The following is a 12,807-nucleotide window of genomic DNA, read 5'->3' as shown; positions in this document are numbered from 1 at the left end:
CACACACACTATTTATGGTTCATTTATCACACTTCAGTAAGGATGACTCAAATACCAATTTAGTTTCACATATTTAATTGATTAATTAATTGATTGATTAACTGGCATTCAGAGGAGATTAACACAGGTCTTATGCCCATTAGTCTAATTAGGGAAATTATGTCATAAGACTTCCCCCTATAAAAGTTTGAATTTATCTCCCATGGTTCATTGCAAGGTTACTGGAGTACCACTGGCTGTCTCTTTGGAAAGTAATGATTTTCTCCATACCTTTTAGAAGAGGGCTTCATTTAATTTATGATATGTACATTTTCTTGGTTAGATTGATTGGCACTTAATTCTCTAATGTTTCAACCTCTTATTCTTTAATTTAGACTTACATAGTGCTAAGTGTTATGCAGTGACGTGCGGTGAGGTTAATGCCTGGGGAGGCACTGGCTAGCATCAGAGCCAGATTTACACACAAAAAAAAATTGGTATGCATACCAAACGACTGGCACGCCAGTTCCAAATGGTTACTTTGCCTGGTGCACTCTCAACCATATCCTACACCTGATGACAATATTTACTCATGGAAACGTTGTGTGATACACTGCTGTGTCCAACGCTGCAAGGAAGAGTGTGTGTGTGTATATATATATATATATATATATATATATATGTATATTTGTGCGTTGATATCGGGATCCTGGCGGTCGGGATGCAAAATACCAACAACGTCATCCTAATGTTTAAAATACTGACACTGGCTAAATTTAAAAGTGACCCCAAAAACCCCTAACCCACCTTTCCCGCAGCCTAAACCCAAACCCTCCCCGGTGGTGCCTAATCCTAACCCTCTTTGCAGCCTAAATCTAACCCTCCTGTGTAGCCTAACCTTAATCCTCCCTCCCCACAGCCTAACCATAACCATCCCCCAGAAGGGTTACCTAACCCTCCCACCCCCACCCCCCCACCCCAGCATACCTTTATATAAATAGATATATAAATAAAGGAGAAAAAAGGCACTGTACTCATTTAAATATAACACACAGAATGAAGTATGCACATATGCACAGAGCGGTACACACACTCTCATCTATTTAATGAGAGAACTGAGCCCACCCAATGCCTCACATTAACCGGGTACCTGCTGGTCTCCTTTCCTCCCCCCCATCGCTGGCAGTGCTGGTGTCCTCTCCTGTCACTCGTCCGCTGGACTTCTGATGTGGGAAAGGAGAGACTGAGCTCGGCGGCTGGCGGTGGACAGGGGACCCAGGTCTGCGCACTGCTCCCCCGGGATGCGGCCAGGTTTCATTTGCTAGGTGCTCAAATCTCCCTCCGGCATGCGGGGCCCGGCGGCACAGTGGGAAATGGCTTCATCTGCGCGGGGGAAGGTATGCGCTCACATGCCTCCAGTCCAGAGGCTCCAGGTTTTGTCACAGCGGGTACGGGATGCAGAAAATAGGCAGCCTCGGCCATTGTGCTGCTGCTATCCGAGCTCCGGTCACTTCCTGGATGGTCACATGACACATCCAAGGTCTCCAATCATAGCTGGAGCCACTGTGAGGCTTTTTTAAGTGCTGTGATTGGACTCTGTGTAACCCCGTCTCGCTCTACTGTCAGCGCTGAAGCAGTCCCCAACTATGAGACGTGAGGCAAAGCTGTTGCTGCCTCACGTCTAGTTTCTACCTGCAGTTCAAGAGAGATCTGCAAAACTGGACAGTTTTACAGTAACTATACAAATTATTACTTTAGTACAAAGAAGATGTTTCTAAGTTATAAATATCTTCTTTGTATTATTCTAATAATTTTTATAGTTAAAACTCAGGAGTACTGACAGGGAGTATGACAGGTGAGGCGCTGCCTCCCCTGCCTCCCCTGACTGCACGTCCCTGGTGTTATGTACAAAAGGAGTGACATTTAAGGTTGATTTTTGAACATGCATTATGTCTTATTTATGAAGTCTAATCAGTATGAATTGGATTCATTATACGTTTGTTAGCATTTGAGCAATGAATGATGTCTCAATTTTTAAACTCTCACAGAGGACAGGTGATATAGTTTGTAGTTCAGTGCCGTTTCTAGCGGCGGGCGAGCCGTGCAACCGCACGGGGCGCCCGCCGCGGCACTTTGTGACTCCTTATCTCCTCTCCCCGAGCGCTCCTGCTCGGGGGGCGGAGTTTCGCGGAACGACGCGTTTGCGACGTGACGTCACGACGCAAACGCGTCATTCCGCGAAACTTCGCCCCCCAAGCAGGAGCGCTCGGGGAGAGGAAGATAAGGAGATACGCATGGAAGGAGGAGGCGGCCGGCGCGAGGGACGTGAGGCGGCGGGACCGAAGAGCGGGAAGATGTAAGTATCCTCTCTCTCTTTCTCCCTCTTCCTTCCCCCCCACTTGAAACCTGCCTGCCGCACTGTGTAAAATGGGGACACCTGCCTATGGGGATACCTGCCTGCCGCACTGTATAAAATGGGGACACCTGCATATGGGGTTGCCTGCTGCACTGTATAAAATGGGGACACCTGCATATGGGGTTGCCTGCTGCACTGTATAAAATGGGGACACCTGCCTATGGGGTTGCCTGCCGCACTGTATAAAATGGGGACACCTGCATATGGGGTTGCCTGCTGCACTGTATAAAATGGGGACACCTGCCTATGGGGTTGCCTGCCGCACTGTATAAAATGGGGACACCTGCATATGGGGTTGCCTGCTGCACTGTAAAAATGGGGACACCTGCATATGGGGTTGCCTGCCGCACTGTATAAAATGGGGACACCTGCCTATGGGGTTGCCTGCCGCACTGTGTAAAATGGGGACACCTGCCTATGGGGTTGCCTGCCGCACTGTATAAAATGGGGACACCTGCCTATGGGGTTGCCTTCCGCACTGTATAAAATGGGGACACCTGCCTATGGGGTTGCCTGCCGCACTGTATAAAATGGGGACACCAGCCTATGGGGTTGCCTGCCGCACTGTATAAAATGGGGACACCTGCCTATGGGGTTGCCTGCCGCACTTTATAAAATGGGGACACCTGCCTATGGGGTTGCCTGCCGCACTGTGTAAAATGGGGACACCTGCCTGCCGCACTGTGTAAAATGGGGACACCTGCCTGCCGCACTGTGTAAAATGGGAACACCTGCCTGCCGCACTGTGTAAAATGGGGACACCTGCCTGCCGGACTGTGTAAAATGGGGACACCTGCCTGCCGCACTGTGTAAAATGGGGATACCTGCCTGCCGCACTGTGTAAAATGGGGGCACCTGCCTGCGTACTGTGTAAAATGGTGATATCTGCCTGCCGCACTGTGTAAAATGGGGATACCTGCCTACCGTACTGTGTAAAATGGGGATACCTGCCTACCATACAGTGTAAAATGGGGATACCTGCCTACCGCACTTTGTAAAATGGGGACACCTGCCTGCCGCGCTGTGTAAAATGGGGACACCTGCCTGTCGCGCTGTGTAATATGGGGACACTTGCCTGCTGTAATGTGTAAAAAGGGGACTTTTTTTATTTTTATTTTTTTCCCCTGTGGTGGGTGTGATGATATCAGACGAGGCTGCGCCCACTTTAATGAGACCACACCCATTTTAATCAGGCCACACACCCTTGTCTGGAGCGCGCGCGCCTTCGGCGCGCGCATGCTTTTTCATTTTGCGGCTATATGGGGGGGGGGGGGCGCATTTTGAAATCTCGCACTGGGAGCCAAATTGTCTAGAAACGGCCCTGTTGTAGTTCAGTACTGTCACCATACTTAAAATCATTGGTTATTATCTAATTAACCCTTAGGTTTTTTTCCTGTGTGAATCTGTACGGACATCTTACCCGTATCTATATTTCACGCTTGTATTTGACCCATGAGGTATGTCATGAAACTTTAAGAATTCTATCTGTAACAACCTTAAAAACATTGAAACATCTATATAATTGTAGAGCTTGATTAATGCAGTTTCCTGCTACCAGTAGGGTTATTTATAGTGTATTTCTGTCAGGAGACTCTGTATACAATAAGTCAGTTTATACTGACTAATTAGACAGTTATATTGTGATCCATGTATCAGACACATATGTGTTTCCCTAATTGAGGACATTAGTGAGGGGGTTGATAACCAAGCCTCCCCTCCCTCCTCTTTCTCTTCTCTCTCTCGGTCTTAATTGGCTCAGATATACAATAATTAAAACTAATTGATTTGTTAGGTCCACTTTTGGCAGGATCTTGCTGTTTTCACCTTCCTTTTGAAAGTTAGAAACATAGGAAGTAGCTGAATTCTGATCAGTTGAATATATGAGGTATGTGAAGCTTCAATCTTATGAACCACACAATAGTTGATAAATCATTCTTTGATAGTACAGGTTGAGTATCCCATATCCAAATATTCCGAAATACAGAATATTCCGAAATACGGACTTTTTTGAGTGAGAGTGAAATAGTGAAACCTTTGTTTTTTGATGGCTCAATGTACACAAACTTTGTTTAAGACACAAAGTTATTAAAAACATTGTATTAAATGACCTTCAGGCTGTGTGTATAAGGTGTATATGAAACATAAATGAATTGTGTGAATCTACACACACTTTGTTTAATGCACAAAGTTATAAAAATATTGGCTAAAATTGCCTTCAGGCTGTATGTATAAGGTGTATATGTAACATAAATGCATTCTGTGCTTAGATTTAGGTCCCATCACCATGATATCTCATTATAGTATGCAATTATTCCAAAATACGCACATCCTATTGTTCATGGGCCCTCATTCCGAGTTGTTCGCTCGGTTAATTTATTTGAATCGCAGCGATTTTCCGCTTATTGCGCATACGCAATGTTCGCACTGCGACTGCGCCAAGTAAATTCGCTATGCAGTTAGGTTTTTTACTCACGGCATTACGAGGTTTTTTCTTCATTCTGGTGATCGTAATGTGATTGACAGGAAGTGGGTGTTTCTGGGCGGAAACTGGCCGTTTTATGGGTGTGTGTGAAAAAACGCTACAGTTTCTGGGGAAAACGCGGGAGTGGCTGGAGAAACGGGGGAGTGCCTGGGCGAACGCTGGGTGTGTTTGTGACGTCAAACCAGGAACGACACTGACTGAACTGATCACAGATGCCGAGTAAGTGTGGAGCTACTCAGAAACTGCTAAGAAGAGTCTATTCGCAATTCTTCTAATCTTTCGTTCGCAATTTTACTATGCTAAGATTCACTCCCAGTAGGCGGCGGCTTAGCGTGTGCAAAGCTGCTAAAAGAAGCTTGCGAGCGAACAACTCGGAATGAGGGCCATGGACTGTTTTTTGTACAATATTATTATTATATTATTTTATTGTATTGTACAATTATTGATTAGTTGTCTTGAAATCTTTAGACATACCGCTGATGAAGTCTAGTCACTAGACGAAACGCGTTGGTTTGTTACATTTGATGTTATCTCTGAATATCATATGAGGAAGAATAAAGATACTGCACTAAGTTGCCGATATTCCTCTACCAACTTCAGTGATGGAGTACTCGAAGATAAATTACATCATGTTGTCTGTGTAACATGATGGACATGCTTCTTTGCTTCTGTACATTTTAATACATTTTTATGAAAGAACAGTTCATGTTTATGTTTTAAAAGTAATGATATTTGTGAAACCCACTGGGGTTAAAATAACCTTTGGGCGCCAATTTCCTTTTTTCTTTTCTCATATATATATATATATATATATATATATATATAGTTCGCAGTAGCGGCATTCAGTGACGACTTTTTCAAGGATTAGCACACCAGCACTCTGGTGTTCATCCTTGAAAAAGTCGTCACTGAGTGCGCTACTGTGAACTATATATTACATATCTCTTTGGGGACTAGATGGCACCGGGATGCAGCTATGGAATTAGCAGAGGAGTGCCAGTCATTTGGACTTTTATATATGTATATATACATACACAGGGCCGTAATTAGGTGTGTGCGAAGAGGACACTGCACATAGCGCTGCAGGGTAGGGGGCGCTGTTGACAGCACTTGTCAATTATCTGTTTTAATTATTTTCACTTGCAGCTTCCCCCCTTTTTTGAATACTAGCATCTCCTTACCACCCCTGTCTCCTATCCTGACCCCTTCTGTCGCTTACACCTACTGTATACAACAGTCATGAACTCAACTTGAGATTTCTTTGTTATTCAGTCACACTGTCCTTTATAACGTTTAAAGATGTTGACATAACCGGGATTCAAACCCATTTCCTGTGGCATTGCAGTCAGACAATCTATTAATTGAGCTACCTGCCCTTGCTAGAGAATTCTAACTATTTGAAGCTTACCTTATATTTTGTGAAAAAATTATCAGCATTGCGGCTGAACAGACCTATGTAGTGTGTGGCTGCAAGAGATTGGATGTGTGGCTACACACAACATAGATCTCCTCAATTGCAGTGCTGATTATTTTTTTACAAAGTACCAGTAGCTTCATATAGGGGGTAATTCCAAGTTGATCGCAGCAGGATTTTTTTTAGCAGTTGGGCAAAACCATGTGCACTGCAGGGGAGGCAGAAATAACATGTGCAGAAAGAGTTAGATTTGGGTGGGTTATTTTGTTTCTGTGCAGGGTAAATACTGGCTGCTTTATTTTTACACTGCAAATTAGATTGCAGATTGAACACACCCCACCCAAATCTAACTCTCTCTGCACATGTTAAATCTGCCTCCCCTGCAGTGCACATGGTTTTGCCCAACTGCTAACAAAAATCCTGCTGCGATCAACTTGGAATTACAGGTTGAGTATCCCATATCCAAATATTCCGAAATACGGACTTTTTTGAGTGAGAGTGAAATAGTGAAACCTTTGTTTTTTGATGGCTCAATGTACACAAACTTTGTTTAATACACGAAGTTATTAAAAATATTTTATTAAATGACCTTCAGGCTGTGTATATAAGGTGTATATCAAACATAACTGAATTGTGTGAATGTACACACACTTTGTTTAATGCACAAAGTTATAAAAAATATTGGCTAAAATTGCCTTCAGGCTGTGTGTATAAGGTGTATATAAAACATAAATACATTCTGTGCTTAGATTTAGGTCCCATCATTATGATATCTCATTATGGTATGCAATTATTCCAAAATACGGAAAAATCTGATATCCAAAATACCTCTGGTCCCAAGCATTTTGGATAAGGGATACTCAACCTGTACCCCTATAGTTCTCATAGTTTTTATGCAGGATCAAATAGCTCAATGAGTAGGGTGTTTGATTAGCCTTCATCAGGCTATAGGTTTGAATCCTGGGTATGGCAGTATATTAAAATGTGTTAATAGATAAATAATTAAGAGTTCACAGTCACAATGAGTGGGTACAGTTCAGTTTGCCACTAGTTAGCAGTATATGATTGTTGCAGTTCCGTGATACAATGTAATTGCAGTAATGGAAATAAGCTGAGTGCGCATAGTACCAGGGTAACCTTATTTATATGTCATTAATTTAGAGGCGTTGTTAAAGCAGTTATCTGTTTTTCTTTGGTTTGTGCGCAGACATGCACTGTCAAGTGTGGGACCTTATATAGACAGGCGTGTGCCTTTCCAAATCATGGGGGTAATTCAGAGTTTATCGCAGCAGCAAATTTGTTAGCAGTTGGGCAAAACCATGCGCAGTGCAGGGGGGGTAGGGGCAGATATAACATGTGCAAAGAGAGTTAGATTTGGGTGGGGTGTGTTCAAACTGAAATCTAAATTGCAGTGTAAAAATAAAGCAGCCAGTATTTACTCTGCACAGAAACAATATGACCTACTCAAATCTAACTCTCTCCACATGTTATATCTGCACCCCTCCTGCAGTGCACATGGTTTTGTTTATCTGCTAACAAAGTTGCTGCTACGATCAGGTCTGAATTAGGCCCATGTCCACTCAACTGAATTTACCACAGGTGGACTCCAATTAAGCTGTTTGAACATGTCAAGGATGATCAATGAAAACAGGAGGCACCTGAGCTCATGGCATTTTGAGCTTCATGGCAAAGGCTGTGAATACTTATGCACATGTGATTTCTTAGTTTTTTATTTTTAATTAATTAGCAAAAATCTTAAAAACACATTTTTTTCACGTTGACATTATGGGTATTGTGTGCAGAATTTTGAGGGGAAAAATGAATTTATTCCAGTTTGGAATAAGGCTGTAACATAACAAAATGTGGAAAAAGTGAAGTGTTGTGAATACTTTCTGGATGCTATATATATATATATATATATATATATATATATATAGTATACCTCACAGGATTGGATCTCTAAAATGGAAAAGCAGTGTGACCAATATAGACAAGAGTTATTAAAATTTAAATGTAATAAGAAATCAGTGGTGGACCAAGATTACGATGAGAACAGAGTATACAGATAGCTGATGGGGGCGGAACTCGCTATGAAACCAAGATCCGCAATGAGGAGGAGGACGTGGCAAAACCCCAAACACAAGGGTGTAAAGAGTGGAGTATCAAGTAGTGACAGCAGGACAGAGTAGTGAAAGAGGACAATTGCAACCTAACTGGGTTCCCTTTAGGCCAAAGGTGCCAAGATGGAGCCAGGGGCACAGAAAGCCTGCCACCCGCAAGGGTGGCCAGAACAAAAGGCGTGAGAAGTGTCACAATCAAGAAGAACACCTGATATTTAAACTATCTAAAAGGCCCTTGTCTGCCCTTAAAATACAAGTGCTCAGCAAGGGTCTCAGTTTTGTCCCCACAAATAATCATGACCCATTTAACTGGTCACGAGACCTGCATAATTTTTCACGTAACTTAGTCTGAAGGAATATTTACAGAATTCCCCGTTGGAGAATAGTAAGACAGTCTTTGATCCATTTTCGAGTAGTGCCTCCAGATCTCGTTTTGATCCCATTTCACATAATGCCTCAATAACAACTTTTAGTAATTTGATGGATGACTCTGTTAGTAGATTTTTGTCATCCCCTGCTAAAATCAAGTTCAATCTAACGAAGGCAGAGCGAGAAGCATTAGAACAACTTTATGCATATCAGGAAATTGTGATCAGACCTGCTGATAAAGGCGGGGCTATCATCATTCTTGATTTGGAATACTACAGGAATGAGATTAAGACACAATTAGCAGATGTGGGGGTCTATCAGAAACTGAGGACGAACCCGTTCCTTGATTACCAAAAAGAGTTGTTTGATATTTTGAGAAAAACGACTGATAAACATCTGCTTCCAGATAAGGTATTCAAGGCATTATGTGTGGTCCATCCCAAAAATCCGGTGTTGTATACACTGCCAAAGCTTCACAGCATGATACCCTCCTGCCTGGGAGAGCTATTATCTCCGCAAGGGATTCTCTTTACCAACCACTGGCACGGCTGTTGGACAGTATACTTCAGCCATTATTGATTACCCAGAGGACTTTTCTTAAAGACACTAACTCCTTTTTGATTAAATTACAGGAACTCCGGGACATTCCATCCAATACTCTACTGTGCTGTTTGGACGTATGCAGTTTGTATACGTCGATCCCGCACAGTGAGGGGATGCGAACTGTGAAAGCATTTTTAGAGATGAATTTACTTCCGAGTTCATTTGATCACGAGTTGTTTTTGATGCTCTTGGAGCTCACACTGTATCGGAGTTACTTTCTCTTTGATGGGGAATTCTTCCTGCAGCTTCGAGGGTGCACGATGGGATCATCGGTCACACCCTCGTATGCTAATATATATATGTTTGATCAAGAACATAAGATGTTCTTTAGCAATCCAGAGGTGGCAGATAAGATTTTAATGTATACAAGATATATCGACGATGTGTTCCTGCTGTGGTGTGGAGGTCAGGATGAGTTTGAATCTCTCATGTTGGAGATCAACAATCTAGCTTCCCCCATAAAATGTACTCACTAGTGCAGTGGTAGTGAAGCCAACTTTTTGGATGTTAAAGTTATGTTAAAAGATGGAGAATTGCATTCAGAGATCTACTCCAAGCCCACAGATAGGAACACATTGTTGATGGCCTCTAGCCATCACCCGGACCCCCCAAGAAGGATTACCAGCATCACAGATGATGCGAGTGGCCCGGATCACTAGTGACCATGCTAAAGTACCAGCTCTACTGGATATTATGATCACTAAATTTGAATGCCGGGGGTACGATAGACAACTATTAGAGGTACAGACACAACAGGTACTACAGATGCCTAGAGCAGAGTTGTTAAAATCAGTGAACAGGCAGGATAAGGAAACTCTCCCATGGACTAGTGATTACACGGTAGCCAGTACCATTATCCATAAGGCTTCCAAGGCCCTTTGGTCTATAGTAGCATCTGACCCTGAACTACCAGGGCTTAAAAACATTAGACCCCTAGCTGCCTTTAGGAGGGAGAGCAACTTGAGGGACTGCCCAGTGAAAACTGATATAACTGAGATGGGTACCGTAGCAAGGCCGAATGTGTATTATAAAACACCGGGATGTTATAGATGTCCGAAATGCACCACATGTAAACACATGGTGGCCTGTAAGGATTTTAAACATCCTCACACTGAAAAAAGGTATACCATTAGATATGTAATTACATGCAGCACGGCCTTTGTGGTATGTGTGATAGTTTGTCTGTGTAGTTTTTATCACATCAGTAAAACTACACGCAAATTTAGTGAAAGGATGGTGGCCCATAGATCGGCTATCAAATTGTCCCTCGAAGGTAAAGTGATTGATCAGCCGGTGGCACGCCACTTTAAGACTGCACACCATACGCTGGGTGATCTTAAATATTTCGGTATAGATCATGTACCTCTCACTTTGAGAGGGGGTGACAGGGCTAAGGTTCTGTTGGAGATGGAGTCCAGATGGATTAGGAGATTGAATACGTTTGCCCCACATGGATTGAATGACAAGCTTAACTGGAATGCCCTATAGTAGCTTTGGGCATTTCTAGCCTGTCAGTATATATATTTTTTAGGGACCGTTTTACCCCTTAAGTGAAGTTCTTTCCCTATCATTGGATGTCCTATTAGTATAGGTAGTAGATCATAAGATTAGAGGCATCCTTAATTAGATAAATGATATATGGCAATATATCCTTGGTATGGTACTGAGTTCAGCGTATATTGTATTTAGGCTAGTTGAGACACTGCTGCATTGATTCATGGTACCTCTGTAGCTTAGCATTGCCCATGTAGGTATTATATGTCTTTGTTTTGTCATATGTATTATATTGTTGTGTGTTATATTTGTGTGTATAATATTGTGTTATGTATTGTTCTTTGTTATTTCAGGCCTGACCGGGGTCGATCTGTAGGCACTGCAGTAATCCACGTCCAGAGCTGAAGCGCACGGCGCTTCCTTCTCCATGGACAGTGTAGCCGGTGAAACGCATGCAGTGTGTTGCCATGGCAACATGACGTCAGGAGCGGAAGGAGGCGTGACGGCCAGGAACGGGATACAGGTGTGCGACGGTGATGATCGCGGGAACCTGCACAGGTATTTAAAGGTTATTATATGTTTGTTTGTTGATCTTGTATGGTACTCAGGACGGGGCGTAAGCTCCAAAATGTTTTCTTTTAAATACAAGTGATTTCAGCCTCATTCCAGCTGTTGGGATCCTGGCGTCATAGACAACGTTGCTGCCATGCAGGCCATAGTTGAGATGGATGCCAGCTTAACTGTGGCCCAGTTACAGAAGAAGATAGGAATCTGCTCTGGATCCATCCACTTGATACTTCATAAAAAGCTTGGCCTGAGCAAGGTTTCTGCATGCTGGTTGCCCCATCAACTCACTTGAGAGGAGTAGAGGACTGAGGTGACTTGGTGCCACAACATGCTGGCCAGGTTTGATGGCAGTCGCTCAAACTCTGTCATCAGTGGTGATGAATCCTGGATCTACAGTTTCAACCCCAAGACCAAACAAAAGTTGGCCAAGTGGACCCAAAGTTCCGATGTGAGTGCATGGCCAAGCAGATGGTGGCTGTTTTTGTAACCATGTAGCTACCATACCACTTGTGCATAAACATACTGTCACTGGGGACTGGTAAGCCAACCAGTGCTTACTGCAAGTGCCTGAAGCCATCTCCAAGTGCCGTCCAAGAACTCACGCTTGTGGTGCCCTTCTCGGTTACAATAATGTAACTGCCCACAAGGCCACTAAAGTGGTGGATTTCTGGCCCAAGAACGCATCCAGTAGCTTGGTTTTCCACCATACTATCCAGACCTGGACCCCTGTGACTTCTTCGTGTTTCCACAAATCAAGCACTATATGCATCAGATTTGTCTTGAGTCACCGAAAGCTTCAGTAGAAATCTTTATCCAGCATGTAGTAGACATACCTACTTTGTTCTAATCAATGGTATTATTGGTCCAAATTACTGGGAGAAAATGACAAAATCACTGGAATTAAATGGCAGTAATGTCGGGAATTATATCAAATGGCAGTACCACTGGACATATACAGAAGTGTCAGACAGGATGGCACTTTAAAAAAAATAGTCCCCAAACAGCACATGACGCAAATAAAATAGAAAAAGAGGTGCACTGTGGTCGCTGGATGGCTAAGCTAAGTGACACAAACACCTCAATACCACAGGAATTATTTGTTCTAATCAATGGTATTATTCATTGGTCCAAATCACTGGAAGAAAATGACAAAATAACTAGAATTACAAGCCAGTATCACTGGAATTATATCAAATGGACATATACGGAACTGTCAGACAGGGTGGCACTTTTAAAAAAATAGTCCCCAAACAGCACATCATGCTGTCCCATATGTACCGAGAAGTAAGAGGGCAATGAGGTAGCTCTATGACTAAGCTAAGCGACACAAGTGTGCAGCACAAACACTTGTCCCATCTAGGAG

At 43.1% G+C, this 12,807-nt stretch overlaps 1 long non-coding RNA gene across 1 annotated transcript in view; it reads left to right on the top strand.

The window, feature by feature from the left end:
- Window positions 1–217: 217 nt before the first annotated feature.
- LOC134956961 (uncharacterized) overlaps window positions 218–12,807 on the top strand; it is a 67,884-nt gene continuing 55,294 nt past the window's right edge. Inside the window, exons 1-2 of the long non-coding RNA XR_010186338.1 lie at window positions 218–251; window positions 11,231–11,435. This is a non-coding gene — a long non-coding RNA (uncharacterized LOC134956961). The remainder of the gene's footprint in view (window positions 252–11,230; window positions 11,436–12,807) is intronic.

Source organism: Pseudophryne corroboree, chromosome 9 (genome assembly GCF_028390025.1).
Source record: "Pseudophryne corroboree isolate aPseCor3 chromosome 9, aPseCor3.hap2, whole genome shotgun sequence".
Taxonomy (NCBI): Eukaryota; Metazoa; Chordata; class Amphibia; order Anura; family Myobatrachidae; genus Pseudophryne; species Pseudophryne corroboree.
This window is presented reverse-complemented; position numbering and strand designations above follow the sequence as displayed.